The following is a 13071-nucleotide window of genomic DNA, read 5'->3' on the forward strand; positions in this document are numbered from 1 at the left end:
GGCTGGGAGGAACCACGAGACCCCAAGCAGGTGGAGACCCATGATGGGAAATCCCATCTGCGAGGCCAAGCACCCCCTCAAAGGTTAATGGGTTTAACTACTTGGGGCCATCTTGCTGGGGTCCCTATTTGGGCTCCGCAGCCCACAGGCCTCTAATCCCCTTCCAGGACCCCCTTCCATGAGGACTGGTGAGCCACAGTCGAGAGAGGTGAGGTCATGGTCTAGACCAGTGGTTCGCAACCTGGGGGTCGAACAACCCTTTCACAGGGGTCACGGCAGGGCAAGCAGCTTGGCCGGGGGACTCCGTCCACACAACAGCCTTGCGGAGTAGACCAAGATAGAGTGTGTGTCTGTCTGGAGCAGCAGCAAAGAGCGAGATCGGCATGGTGGGACAAGAGGCAGAACTGAACTGAGAAAACCCAGAGAAGAACAATTGATATACAATCATGAACAATGGATCTTCACGCCATGGTCAGTTCCCGTTTAATTTCTGTGAAAGAACACTGGCATAATTTTGTGGCTGAGGGTCACCACAACATGAACTGCATTAAAGCGGCATTAGGAAGGCTGAGAGCCACTGGCCTAGACGCTTCTAGCCAGGAGGTATTCTGGGTGGTTCGTTACCTTTACCTGACCCAGGTGGGCCAAAAGGCATAGCTGCCCTAGGGAGGGGGAGTCGAGCTGGCTAGCTTGGATGATGGACCAAGGCCCCAACTACGACCTGACAGTTTGCAAAAGGACTGTATCATCAAGAACATTTCCCCCAAGGCCTGGGGCTCCATGACCATAACGACGTTCCTTTCATGGTGTTAGATCAGGCTTTCTCAACAAGGGTTTTGTGAACTTCTGCGGTTCCTCGCCAGCCCCAGAAGGAGTCCTCCAACTGGGTGGGAGTTGATTCATTCTTAATTTTTGTTTTAATTTTAAAAAATCTGTTGATACGACCATATGAGTTCTGCCAACAATCTGGAGAGGAGAGGGTTTAATAGGTGGAAATAGGCGGGTGAAGTATTTCGTGGCCTGCAGGTAAATCACCTCACCTGGCCAATAACATCTCCTTCCTCCTCTGCTAATGGACAAGGGGGTTTGCTCCTCCACATGATTGGCATCCTAAGCCAAGTTCCCTTCCTACCTTTTCCCAACAAGCATCCGTGCTGGGTTTTGGGTCACTTGGAAATGTGTTTTGATTTCATCGATTAATACAGCCGTCTGGTCGAAAACGAGTTCTTCTATCTGTCGCTGGCCTAGGGTTGCTGGTCCCTCCCGGCCACCAGCATGGGGTGGGATCTAGCGTTGCCAGATCCTGTCTGGAAAACACCTGCCTGGCGCAGACAGGGGTCTCATTGGGGCACAGTGCCACAGGGTCCCCCCCCAAAGGAGCCCTTTCCCCCAGGGGAACCGATCTCTTTAATTTGGAGATGAGCTGTAATTCCAAGGCATCCCCAGGTCCCCCCTTGAGGTTGGCATCCCTACTCTTGCCTTAAAGCCAACGCCTCTGCAGCTGACTTATGGCCTCCCCAGCAAGGGTCTTTCAGAGCAACTGGGGAGCAGGGGGGGGGTCTTTTGCTGTGGCCTTCCTCTACAGAGCCTTCCTTGGTGGTCTCCCTTCCAAGAACCGACCCTGCTCGGCTTCCGGGATATGAAAAAATGTGGCTGCCACCGTCCCTCCCCCTTGGGCTTCGCTACTCCGCAGAAAGAGAAGTGTTTTTTCACTGCCCCTCACTAAAGGTTCTGTTTTTCCTCATCTCCAGATCCCCTCATCGCCACACCACGTGTGACCACCAAGGTATCGCCTTCCTCTTTACCGGAATGCAGCTCTTGACGCATGATCATATCCCTATTTTTTTTTTCCTGGAAAAAACCTAAAATAACCCCGAAACCTCACATCAGGAGGTGGGCAGGTGCCAGAAAGGAAGTTCCTCTTAACACGGAGGAAGAGGGCAGGGTGTTTGTTGTGGCCACCGCAGGAGACGGACAAGCAACCAGCATCAAGTGACCAACCCACACCGCACAGGAGCACACAAAGCTGCCTCGGACTGAACCGGACCCTCAGCCAATCAGCATTGCCTGCTCAGACTGGCAGCATCTCTCCAGGGTCTCAGGCCAAGGCCTATCCCCTGGTCCTTTGATTGGAGATGCTGGGAGTTGAACTTGCGACCTTCTGCCTGCCAAGCAGAGGCTCCACCACTGAGCCACGAGCTTCGTCCTGAGAGTCAGCCTGGTACAGTGGTCAGGAGTGGCACTGGCGACCTCTCCTCTAGCGAACCAGGCTTGATTCCCCACTCCTCCACATGCAGCCAGCTGGGTGACTTTGGGTGTAGGCGGGGCTGAGAGAGCGCTGAGGGAACTGCTCTGTGAGAACAGGACTGTGACTATCTCAAGTTCTCTCAGAGCTCTCTCAGGCCCACCTGCCTCACAGGGTGTCTGTTGTGGGGAAAAGAAGGGAAAGGGGATTATTAGCCACTTTGGGACTCCCTCGGGTAGTGAAAAGCCTCCCCCCCCCCGTCTCTCTGTGAGCTGGTTCATACTAACACCACAATTACTACCATCACTACCTACTAACACAACCACCCTGAGCCTCAGGGGAGGGTGATATATATAAATATAAAAACAAATAAATTAAATAAATTTGTATGTGATGATCTGACACGTAGCCAGCATGACAACAAAATACACGCAAGGTGCTACTTTCACTGTACAAAAAGGTAATGCTTTCACTGTACAAAATAAAAAGCGGGCCCGATCCCTAACTGCAGATTAGTCACTTATTGCATTCGAACAGGTCCAGGAAGCAGAGCTCATTTAGAACTGCTAAACTCCTAGTGGGGCCGGAATTTCTCCCGGAATTACAGCTAATTTCTGGACTACACAGATGGTTCCCCTGAAGGAAAAGGCAGCTTTGGAGGGTACAGATTCCAGGTCAAATCCCTTCCCAAATTCCTACCTTCGCCTCCCCCCTTTTTTTGTACCCTGCTTTTCTCTACCCAAAGGAGTCTCAATCCCCTTCCTATCCCCAAAACAGATACCCTTTGAGGCAGGCATGGCTGAGAGAGCTCTGACAGAACTGTACCTGGCCCAAGGTCATCCAGCTGGCCTCATGTGTCTCAAAGCCACTTACAATCCCTTTCCCTACCGCAGACACCCAGTGTGGCTGAGAGAACTCAGAGAGAACTGGGACGGGCTCAAGGTCACCCAGTTGGCTGCATGTGGAAGAGGAGCAGGGAATTAAACCAGGGCCTAGTCTGCACACAATAGATAATGCACTTTCAGTGCACTTTTGAAGTAGATTTTCTTGTTCCGCACAGGAAAATCCACCTGCCAAAGCACACTGAAAGTGCATTATCCTGTGTGTGCAGACTAGGCCCAGCTCTCCAGATTAGAGGACGCCGCTCATAACCAGGCTGGCTGCCCCCAAATCTCCAGGAATTTCCCAGATGGAAGTTGGCAACCGTAAATCCACTAGACTCTGCTGGATTGTGGCGAAGGGTGGGGGGGACTTCATGAAAATCCTTTGCATTTGGCTTCTCTTGGGCGTTGGCTGAACTGGTAGTTCTCGTGCGAGGCTGGGACCTCCCTCAGGGATGTCAGCTTCAGAGCAGTTCCCATTCCTGGCTGAGCCACTTCCTTTTTCTTCTCTTGGCGTCGGCTACCTCGGCTTCCTCACTTGGGCCGTGGGGGGACACCAGAGGAACCATGCGCATGCAGGCGGAGGACTCCTCTGGATCAGAGGGCGAAACAGCAAAACGGGGCCACATTTCATAACTTTGGGCCCGTGTGTGAATTTGCACAGTTCAAGCATGAGCAGTAACAGGTGGCCTGGTTTCTTTTCCCCTCCCGGGAAATTACCTTTTAAAACCTGCCAAGAGGGGTTGAATCCACGTTGTGGGACCATTAGTGGATTTTCTCCCACCCGCTGCCCCAGCACTGGTTTCTTTCATCTCAGGATCACTCATATTTCTGTGAGAATTCGAGGCCCCAGTTTGCAGTCAGTAACCCTACAGATGTAGGAAGAAAGGTTGGGGGAGTTTGGTCTGCTTAGCCTGGAGAGGAGGCGACTGAGAGGGGATCTGATCACCATCTTCAAGTATTTAAAAGGCTGCCAGGTAGAGGATGGAGCAGAGTTGTTCTCTCTTGCCCCAGAGGGACGGACCAGAACCAGTGGGATGAAATGAATGCAAAAGAAATTCCATCTAAACCTCCGGAAGAAGTTCCTGACAGTCAGAGCGGTTCCTCAGTGGAACAGGCTTCCTCGGGAGGTGGTGGGTTCTCCATCTTTGGGAGTGTTTAAGCAGAGGCTGTCAAGAGCCTCTTGTGGCGCAGAGTGGTAAGGCAGCCGTCTGACAACTTTGCCCATGAGGCTGGGAGTTCAATCCCAGCAGCCGGCTCAAGGTTGACTCAGCCTTCCATCCTTCCGAGGTCGGTAAAATGAGTACCCAGCTTGCTGGGGGGTAAACGGTAATGACTGGGGAAGGCACTGGCAAACCACCCCATATTGAGTCTGCCAAGAAAACGCTAGAGGGCGTCACCCCAAGGGTCAGACATGACTCGGTGCTTGCACAGGGGATACCTTGACCTTTTTAAGCAGAGGCTGGAGAGCCATCTGATGGAGAGGCTGATTTTGTGAAGGCTCAAGGGGGTGGCAGGTGACAGTGGGTGAGCGAGAGGGTTGGGAGTGTCCTGCCTAGTGCAGGGGGTTGGACTAGATGACCCAGGAGGCCCCTTCCAACTCTATGATCCTATGAGAAGAAGCTATTTAAAGTATTCAAGCTAGTATTGCCACCCTCCTCAGCAGGTGGCAGCACAACCAGAGCTGGCCTGTCAACCCGAAATCTCTTTGCAGCCTTCAGCCGGGACATGCGGAACTCACCTTGTCTTTCTCCGGTCAAATCCCAGCTGCAAAAACATGACCCTCCTTTGCAGCTCTTGGCCAGGTTCCCCCAGCGACCGAAGGGCGGAATGCATTCCAGAAGCCCCGGGGTCGCTGATGGGGCTTGTAAATGCAGGTGGTGTATTTAAAGAAGAAGAAGAAGAGTTGGTTCTTATATGCTGCTTTTCCCTACCCGAAGGAGGCTCAAAGCGACTTACAGTCGCCTTCCCTTTCCTCTCCCCACAACAGACACCCTGTGGGGTGGGTGAGGCTGAGAGAGCGCTGATATCACTGCTTGGTCAGAACAGTTTTATCAGTGCCGTGGCGAGCCCAAGGTCACCCAGCTGGCTGCATGCGGGGGAGCGCAGAATCAAACCTGTCATGCCAGATTAGAAGTCCGCACTCCTAACCACTACACCAAGCTGCCTGCTCTTGTTTAGTTTACAATCCACAAGTACCCCAAGGTCTCGTTCACACACAGTGTTACCTAGAAGCGTATCCCCCATCCAGTAGGCATGCTTTTCATTTTTCTGACCCAGATGCAGAACTTTACACTTATCTTTATTAAATTGCATCTTGTTCTCAAGTATATTTTTCGAACCACGTTAAATGTTCATATGGTTTCTTGAAAAAGAGTTGGGTTTTGTTTTTTTGCTTTTTTGAGAGAAAGTTGGTTTTGTCTTCCGCTTTTCACTACCTGAAGGGATCTCAGAGCGGTTTACAATCTCCTTCCTTTTCCTCTCCCCACAACAGGCACACTGTGAGGGAGGTGGGGGTAAGAAAGCTCTGAGAGAACTGGGACTGAGCCAAGGTCACTCAGCAGGCCTCATGTGTTTCAAAGGGGTATACAATCACTTTCCCTTCCTCTCCCCACAACAGCCATCTTGGGAGGAAGATGGGGCTGAGAGAGCTCTGAGAGAACTGAGACTCAAGGTCACCCACCCAACTACATGTGGAGGAGGAGCGGGGAATCAAAGAAGAAGAAGAAGGTGACTAAGTATGGGCTTCCCCAGGTTCATCCCCCTGTCCCCCAACCTGGGAAAACGAGAGGTCTACAGCCCTGATTCCAGGAGATCCCCAGCCCACCCCATCTGGACGTTGGGATTCCTACCCCACCCTTAACCCCCAAATCTCCAGGCATTTCCGAGTTTGCGATCGGCAAAGCTAAGCGAGTGGAACGGCATCTCTGCTTGGGGTGAGGCTGTGCTAGAGAATCTGCTCGGCATGCAGAAAGTTCCCGATTTGATCCCTGCTGGCCTCTCCAATTGAACAGACCAGTCAGGAGATTTCGCCTGAGACCCTGCAGAGCGGCTGCCAGTCTGAGCAGGCAATACTGACTTGGATGGGCCAAGGGTCTGCTTCGGTAGCAGGCATCTTTGTGTGTGTTCTCTTGGAATACACAAGCTCTGTAGCGTGCCTGATTTAACAGCATAAGAAGAATATCCTATGGAATCTCCTCAGTTGGAGACTTCCTGCTCCCTTGAGCACCCCTCCTCCCTGATATTTGAAGGGCTGTCATAGAGAAGATGGAGCAGAGTTGTCTCTCTCACCCCAGAGGGTTGGACCAGAACCGATGGGTTGAAATTAATTCACAAGTATTTTCAGCTAAACCTCCGGAAGAAGTTCCTGCCAGTCAGAGCGTTTCCTCAGTGGAACAGGCTTCCTCGGGAGCTGGTGGGTTCTCCTTCCTTGGAAGTTTTTAAGCAGAGGCTAGAGAGTCATCTGACAGAAATGCTGATCGTATGAACTTAGGCAGATGGTGAGTGGGTGGGCAGGAAGGGATGTGCCACTGTTTGTCTCTTGTGGCCCTTCCTGGCATACCCAACGAATTGCTAATTGCCGCTGTGGGATGGTGGGTGAATTTCCTCCAGGCCAGGCTGGATTCTGGAGATTTTTGGTGGAAGGATCACTTGGGCATGAAGTTGGTGTCACCATGGGTAGGTAGGTAATCGTGAGTTCCTGCATGCATTGTGCAGGGGATTGGATTAGATGACCCTGAAGTCCGCTTCTAATTCTATGATTCTATCATTCTATGATTGCCTCCTGAACAAGACCCAGTCAGTTAGACTGTTAGGACTATCACTCTCCTCTCTTCTTTTCCTAGTTCTTTCCCTTCTTGGCAATGCTATTTATTCTTTAAGAGATTGAGCGTCCTCTTTGCATATTTAAACTCTGCCAACAAATTCATGTGCTTCTTTCTCCCTGCTGGTTTGGGGGGGGGGGGAGAGCGAGTGCAGACAAGCCAGGCTCCCAGCATGCCCTGCAAGAGACTGACCCTCCCTCCCCCCCCCCCAGCCTCTGTGCTTCCCCCTCCACGCTGCTTGGAAAATGTCCCTCTGGGCTGACCGCAGTGGCTGCAGCTACCCAGGGATCAGGCACAGACTACTAATCGTGTCCCCCCCCCCCCCCCACCCCTCCCCAAGCACGGATCCGCCTTGCAAGATCTCTGCAGGATTTAATTTCCTCCAGAAATGGGTTCATGCTCTTGGCTGGCTCTGCAGTGAACACCCCCCATCCCGCATCTCAAGGCAGGGGGGGGGATTTGAAACATGGGGGAAACACATCTCTCCCCCCCCCCCCCGCTGAATATTACCCAGAGAGAGGAATGGAGCCACCTTTGCACAGAACAGTGTTAATTTTGACCTCAGCTGAGAGTCTCCTTCGGAGCCAGCCGGGGCTTATTAATGTGCCTTCTAATCCCCTAATGATTTCCTAATTGATGGGACATATGGAGGACACTTCTCCCTGGACAGATGAATTCTCTCTCCTCCCCCCCCCCTCCCCAGCCTTCATCCCACCCAACCCAGGAAAATCTGAACTTTGAACAAAGCCGATTGTCCGTTCCCACTCCGGCCCTCTCTGCTTCCCAGTTCAGGGGTTGTCCCTCATAAATATTGCATTTCCAGATGCCCTCAACCCCCCCCCCCATTTTCCTCCATCTCTTTCTGAGCACGGGGTTTGCAAATGGCAGAGAGGAGCATGTCCGTTTTTGCGGTCCCCCAGAGGAGAATGTGCTCTGTGCGCCAGAATATGCAATCTTGGAGTCTGTGGGGTGGGTTAAGGCTGGGGGGCCGACGGAGCGGAAGGAAGATAAAGGGGAGGAGGGGAGAAAGGGGAGGAAAGAGAAAATGAAGAGCAGGGAGCCGAAGTTGTGCCTCGTCTTTCCTCTGCTGGATTGGAATTATTTTGTTATTTTTTCGAAAACATCGGTAGGCTACCTTTCCAACCGGTCAGGCCTCAAAACACCGGAGCCATTGAAATTACCGTTAAAATTAGAAGCATGTGAACAAATAACAGAAGAAGGAGGGCCAGTAACAGTAACCAAGGAGGCAGGTTAGGCTGTGATGGGGGTAACAGGGCCAAGGCCACCCGATGAGATTCAAGGACTGTGTGAGGATTAGAACCCAAGACTCCCAGGTCCTAACACAACATCCTTGCCAGTACCACCACAGTAGCTTTCGAAGGCACTGTTCCAGACCAATCAGTGGCCAGTTACTATTTTATTATACCATTGCGGGAAAGCATTGGAATTTCCCACTGCAAGTTTGGGTGGGAGGACTGCGGCTCAGCGGAAGAGCCTCTGCTTGGCATGCGGAAGGTCCCTGGTTCAGTTCTCAGCCGCTCAGCCTAAAAAGACCAGGCCGCAGGTAAAATGAAAGACCTGGGAGAGCTGCTGGGAGACCTGGGAGACAGTAGACAATATAGACTCTGACGGACTTAGAGACTGATTTAGTAGAAGGCAGCATCACGTGTAGAGGAGGGGCTGTGGCTCAGCGGAAGAGCCTTTGCTTGGTTAACAGAAGGTCCCAGGTTCAATCCCCGGCATCTCCAGTTCAACGGACCAGGAAGTCGGTGATGGGAAAGACCTCCGGCTCCGGAGAACCGTTGCCAGTCTGAGCAGACAATACCAGGAGTCTGATTCAGTAGGAAGCAGCTTTGTGGGTGTTCAGCAGAAGCAGATTTTGGGAAGGGGTTGTAGCTCAGTGGTAGAGCCTCTGCTTGGCATGCAGAAGATCCCAGGTTCAATCCCCGGCATCTCCAGTCCAAAGGACCAGCAGTAGGTGATAGCTGAGACCCTGGCTGAGACTCTGGAAATCCCTAAAGTGGGTCTGTAACTCAGTGGCAGAGTCTCTGCTTGGCATGCAGAAGGTCCCAGGTTCAATCCCCGGCATCTCCAGTCCAAAGGACCAGCAGTAGGTGATGGGAAAGACCTCTGGCTGAGACCCTAGAAAGCCCTAAAGTGGGTCTGTAGCTCAGTGGCAGAGTCTCTGCTTGGCATGCAGAAGGTTCCAAGTTCAATCCCCGGCATCTCCAGTCCAAAGGACCAGATGGAATGATGAGCTGAAACAGGGAGGGGCTTCTGAGAGGGCTTGGGAAAAAGCAATTAGGACTTCAGGACACCCCTAGAGATCCCCCACCAATATCCAGCTTAGATGGGCCATTGCTTTGACTCTAAGGCAACTTCCTAAGGAAGTGAAATAAGATTGAGAGAGAACGGAGTTGCTCAGGGCATCATGATTTGGCGGATCCTCCCGGAGGTGGGGGGGGGGCGGAAGCAGCCGAGACAGCTGTTGCACAGCTGGCTGCCAGAAGAGTGCTCCTGGGAGCTCTGCAAGAGAGCGCATCCCTGGCAGAGCTCCGAAGCACAGCCAGCTCCCGGTTTCCTGCACAGCCTTTTGTGGGCCAGATGTGTCCTTTGGTTTGTTTGTTTAGTTTGCCCGCTGCCCCTTTGCAGGGGTCAAGCCCAGGGGGAGGTTCCCACCACAAGCGCAGCACAAAAGGGCCGCAGCAGCAGGCCGATGGACAGAGCAGCTTCGGGGCTTCAAGGGTCTTCAGCAGGGGAACTGCAGACATCCGACCTCTCTGTCGTCTTTCTATGTGTCTATCATACTATCTCTACCTCTGTGTCTGTCTCTCTGTTTCTATCTACCTGTCTATCCCACTGTCTCTTTCTTTCTCTGTCTATATTTGTTACGTGCCTTGAGTATGCGGAGAAAGGGCAGGTAGCAAATATAATAAATAATAATAATAATAATAAATAATTATTCTCTATATCTCTATTTATCCGTCTATCTGTGTATATCTTTCTATCATCTATCTATTTCTGCCTCTCTATCGCCTCTCTATCTTTTCATTTGTCTGTGTCTCTATCTCTATAATCTATCTTCTCTCTATGTCTACCTGTCTGTTGATCTTTCCATCATCTATCTCTACTTCTCTACTGTCTGTCTATCTACCTGTGTCTATCTTGCTATGTCTAATCGATAATCTATGTCTATCATCTCTCTTTGTGTCTGTCTGTCTAACATCTTTCTTTCTGGGTCTATCTTTCTGTGTGTCTATCAACTATCTACCTCTCTGTTGTCTGTCTGTCTGTGTATCATCTGTGTCTGTGGTATCTATAATCTCTCTGTGTGTCTGTCAGTCTGTCATCTATTTATCTGTGTCTGTCTGTCTTTCCATGCCTATAATCTGTGTCTATATGTCTATCATCCAACTCTACCTCTCTATCTGCCCACCTACCTGCCTGCCTGCCTCTGTCCATCCGTCCTTCCTTCCTTCCTTCCTTCCTTCCTTCCTTCCTTCCTTCCTTCCTTCCTTCCTTCCTTCCTTCCTTCCTTCCTTCCTTCCTTCCTTCTTGGGGTTCAGCCCCAATGAGCTGAGGGCAGCCAAGAGTGAGGCCATGCCATGCATGCTGGGAAGAGAAACAGTCCAAACTAGCAAATCTTAAGAGAAACAGAGAAGCCCCCCCTGACAACCCCCAGGTCTGTGTTTCTTCGATTGCCTTTGTTGCGCCAGGATTACTATGTGAGCTCTGGAGCGACAGACTCAGCCTTCCGGCAGTTCTCCTCCTAAGAAATCCATCTGGGATCAGTGGGCAGGAGTATGTTCAGCTCTCCGGCTTTTGTCCTTCATACCTGGGATTAGGGACCTCTCCTGTTCCCAAGTTTTTAATTGCTGTGCGATGAAATTCTCTCATTCTCTTCTGGTTCTCAGAGTCCACCAAAGCGATCCACCAAAGAGCTGCCTAAGAATGAAAGCAGCCTATGCCGGTGTGAGCTATCTCTGTTGATTTACAGAAAATTGACCAAGGCGTTCTTCTCTCCCTGAGCTTTGGTTTTAAATTCATGCTATTTGCTGGGTTTTAAGAAAAACTGATCCCTCCATCTGCTGATTGCGTTTCGTTCACTTTTGACTTCACTGGGCTTTAAAAATATATTATTCTTATTTCAAAGAAATAGGCAAACAAAAAACACAACGATAAAGGGGTTAGACAGAGCAATTCAAGAACTGTTAGACATTCTATATTGTGGAATATAATAAAAAGATTGATAAGCAAGTTTCTCCTTCCCCCCCAAAGAAATACTTAATATTGTTTTCCCTGTCTCCTCCTCATGCAAATCGTACTAGTATTAGATATTTAACAAAGGTTTGCTGCTAAATTACCACACTGTTAATACTTCCGTTATTAATGCTTATTCCATTATTGTTATTGTTGTTATGTGCGAAGTCGTGTCCGACCCATCGCGACCCCATGGACAATGATCCTCCAGGCCTTCCTGTCCTCTACCATTCCCCGGAGTCCATTTAAGTTTGCACCTACTGCTTCAGTGACTCCATCCATCCACCTCATTCTCTGTCGTCCCCTTCTTCTTTTGCCCTCGATCTCTCCCAGCATTAGGCTCTTCTCCAGGGAGTCCTTCCTTCTCATGAGGTGGCCAAAATATTTGAGTTTCATCTTCAGGATCTGGCCTTCTAAAGAGCAGTTAGGGCTGATCTCCTCTAGGACTGACTGGTTTGTTCGCCTTGCAGTCCAAGGGACTCGCAAGAGTCTTCTCCAGCACCAGAGTTCAAAAGCCTCAATTCTTTGACGCTCGGCCTTCCTTATGGTCCAACTTTCGCAGCCATACATTGCAACTGGGAAGACCATAGCCTTGACTAAACGCACTTTTGTTGGCAGGGTGATGTCTCTGCTTTTTAGGATGCTGTCTAGATTTGCCATAGCTTTCCTCCCCAGGAGCAAGCGTCTTTTAATTTCTTTGCTGCAGTCCCCATCTGCAGTGATCTTGGAGCCCAGGAAAATAAAATCTGTCACTATCTCCATTTCTTCCCCATCTATTTGCCAGGAATTGAGAGGGCCGGATGCCATGATCTTTGTTTTCTTGATGTTGAGTTTCAAGCCAACTTTGGCACTCTCCTCCTTCACCCGCATCAACAGGCTCTTTAGTTCCTCTTCCATTATACATCATATTAACTCGAGCAATTACTTCAAGATATTATTATTATTACTATTATTGTTATTAGAATGGAATTACAGAATCATAGAGTTGGAAGGGGCCATACAGGCCATCTAGTCCAACCCCCTGCTCAACACAGGATCAGCCCAAAGCATCCTAAAGCATGCTTTATTATTATTATTATTATTATTATTATTATTATTATTATTATTATTATTATTATACATACACACACACATGCACACACACACAGAGCCCTGAACTAGTTGGGGGCTATGGAAATAGAATATTTTAATGGTATTTTTATATGATTTTATAATGTTTCCGACTGTTGATTTATGTTGTTACCCACCCTGAACATTTAGGAAGGGTGGGCTATAAAGATGTGTTTATTTTATTTGTGCTTTCATAATATACTCTCCGTCTTTCCTCAGATTCTGAAATGGATCGTGTTTTTCAAATAGGATGCTACTTTCACCCTTACGGCATATTCAGCCATTTTATCATTCCAGTCTTCTAAGCTTGGACAAACAACACTTTTCCATTTTGCTGCATAGGTAAGTCTAGCTCAGGGGTAGTCAAACTGCGGCCCTCCAGATGTCCATGCACTACAATTCCCAGAAGCCCCTGCCAGCGAATGCAGCGAATACTGGCAGGGGCTTCTGGGAATTGTAGTCCATGGACATCTGGAGGGCCACAGTTTGACTACCCCTGGTCTAGCTACAGTCACCGTGTATTCACATCTCTCTTGCAAACCTTCTGGTAGTTTGTTAGGAAATATTTCCAGTAGCAAATCCTTTGGTTCCACAAAATGAATTTCAATAGATTTTGAAACGCATTCTGTATAATTATTTGGTATATTTATGTTTAGATAACCCCACTGAGGAAGTGTCTGAAAACGAGAAATTTGTCTATCCGGAAACTTGTTTTGGCATTTCTGCCTCTTCATCAAGCATAATAAATAGA

At 49.7% G+C, this 13071-nt stretch overlaps 1 long non-coding RNA gene and 1 other non-coding gene across 2 annotated transcripts; both read left to right on the plus strand.

The window, feature by feature from the left end:
* The first annotated feature begins 11 nt into the window (after positions 1-11).
* On the plus strand, positions 12-12662 carry LOC143836899 (uncharacterized). The gene is made up of 3 exons (XR_013230826.1): positions 12-208; positions 1752-1786; positions 12540-12662. It is a non-coding gene; the product is annotated as an uncharacterized LOC143836899 (long non-coding RNA).
* Positions 8837-8908, plus strand: TRNAA-GGC (transfer RNA alanine (anticodon GGC)). Its single transcript has one exon. It is a non-coding gene; the product is annotated as a tRNA-Ala (tRNA).
* Positions 12663-13071: the final 409 nt, after the last annotated feature.

Source organism: Paroedura picta, chromosome 4 (genome assembly GCF_049243985.1).
Source record: "Paroedura picta isolate Pp20150507F chromosome 4, Ppicta_v3.0, whole genome shotgun sequence".
Taxonomy (NCBI): Eukaryota; Metazoa; Chordata; class Lepidosauria; order Squamata; family Gekkonidae; genus Paroedura; species Paroedura picta.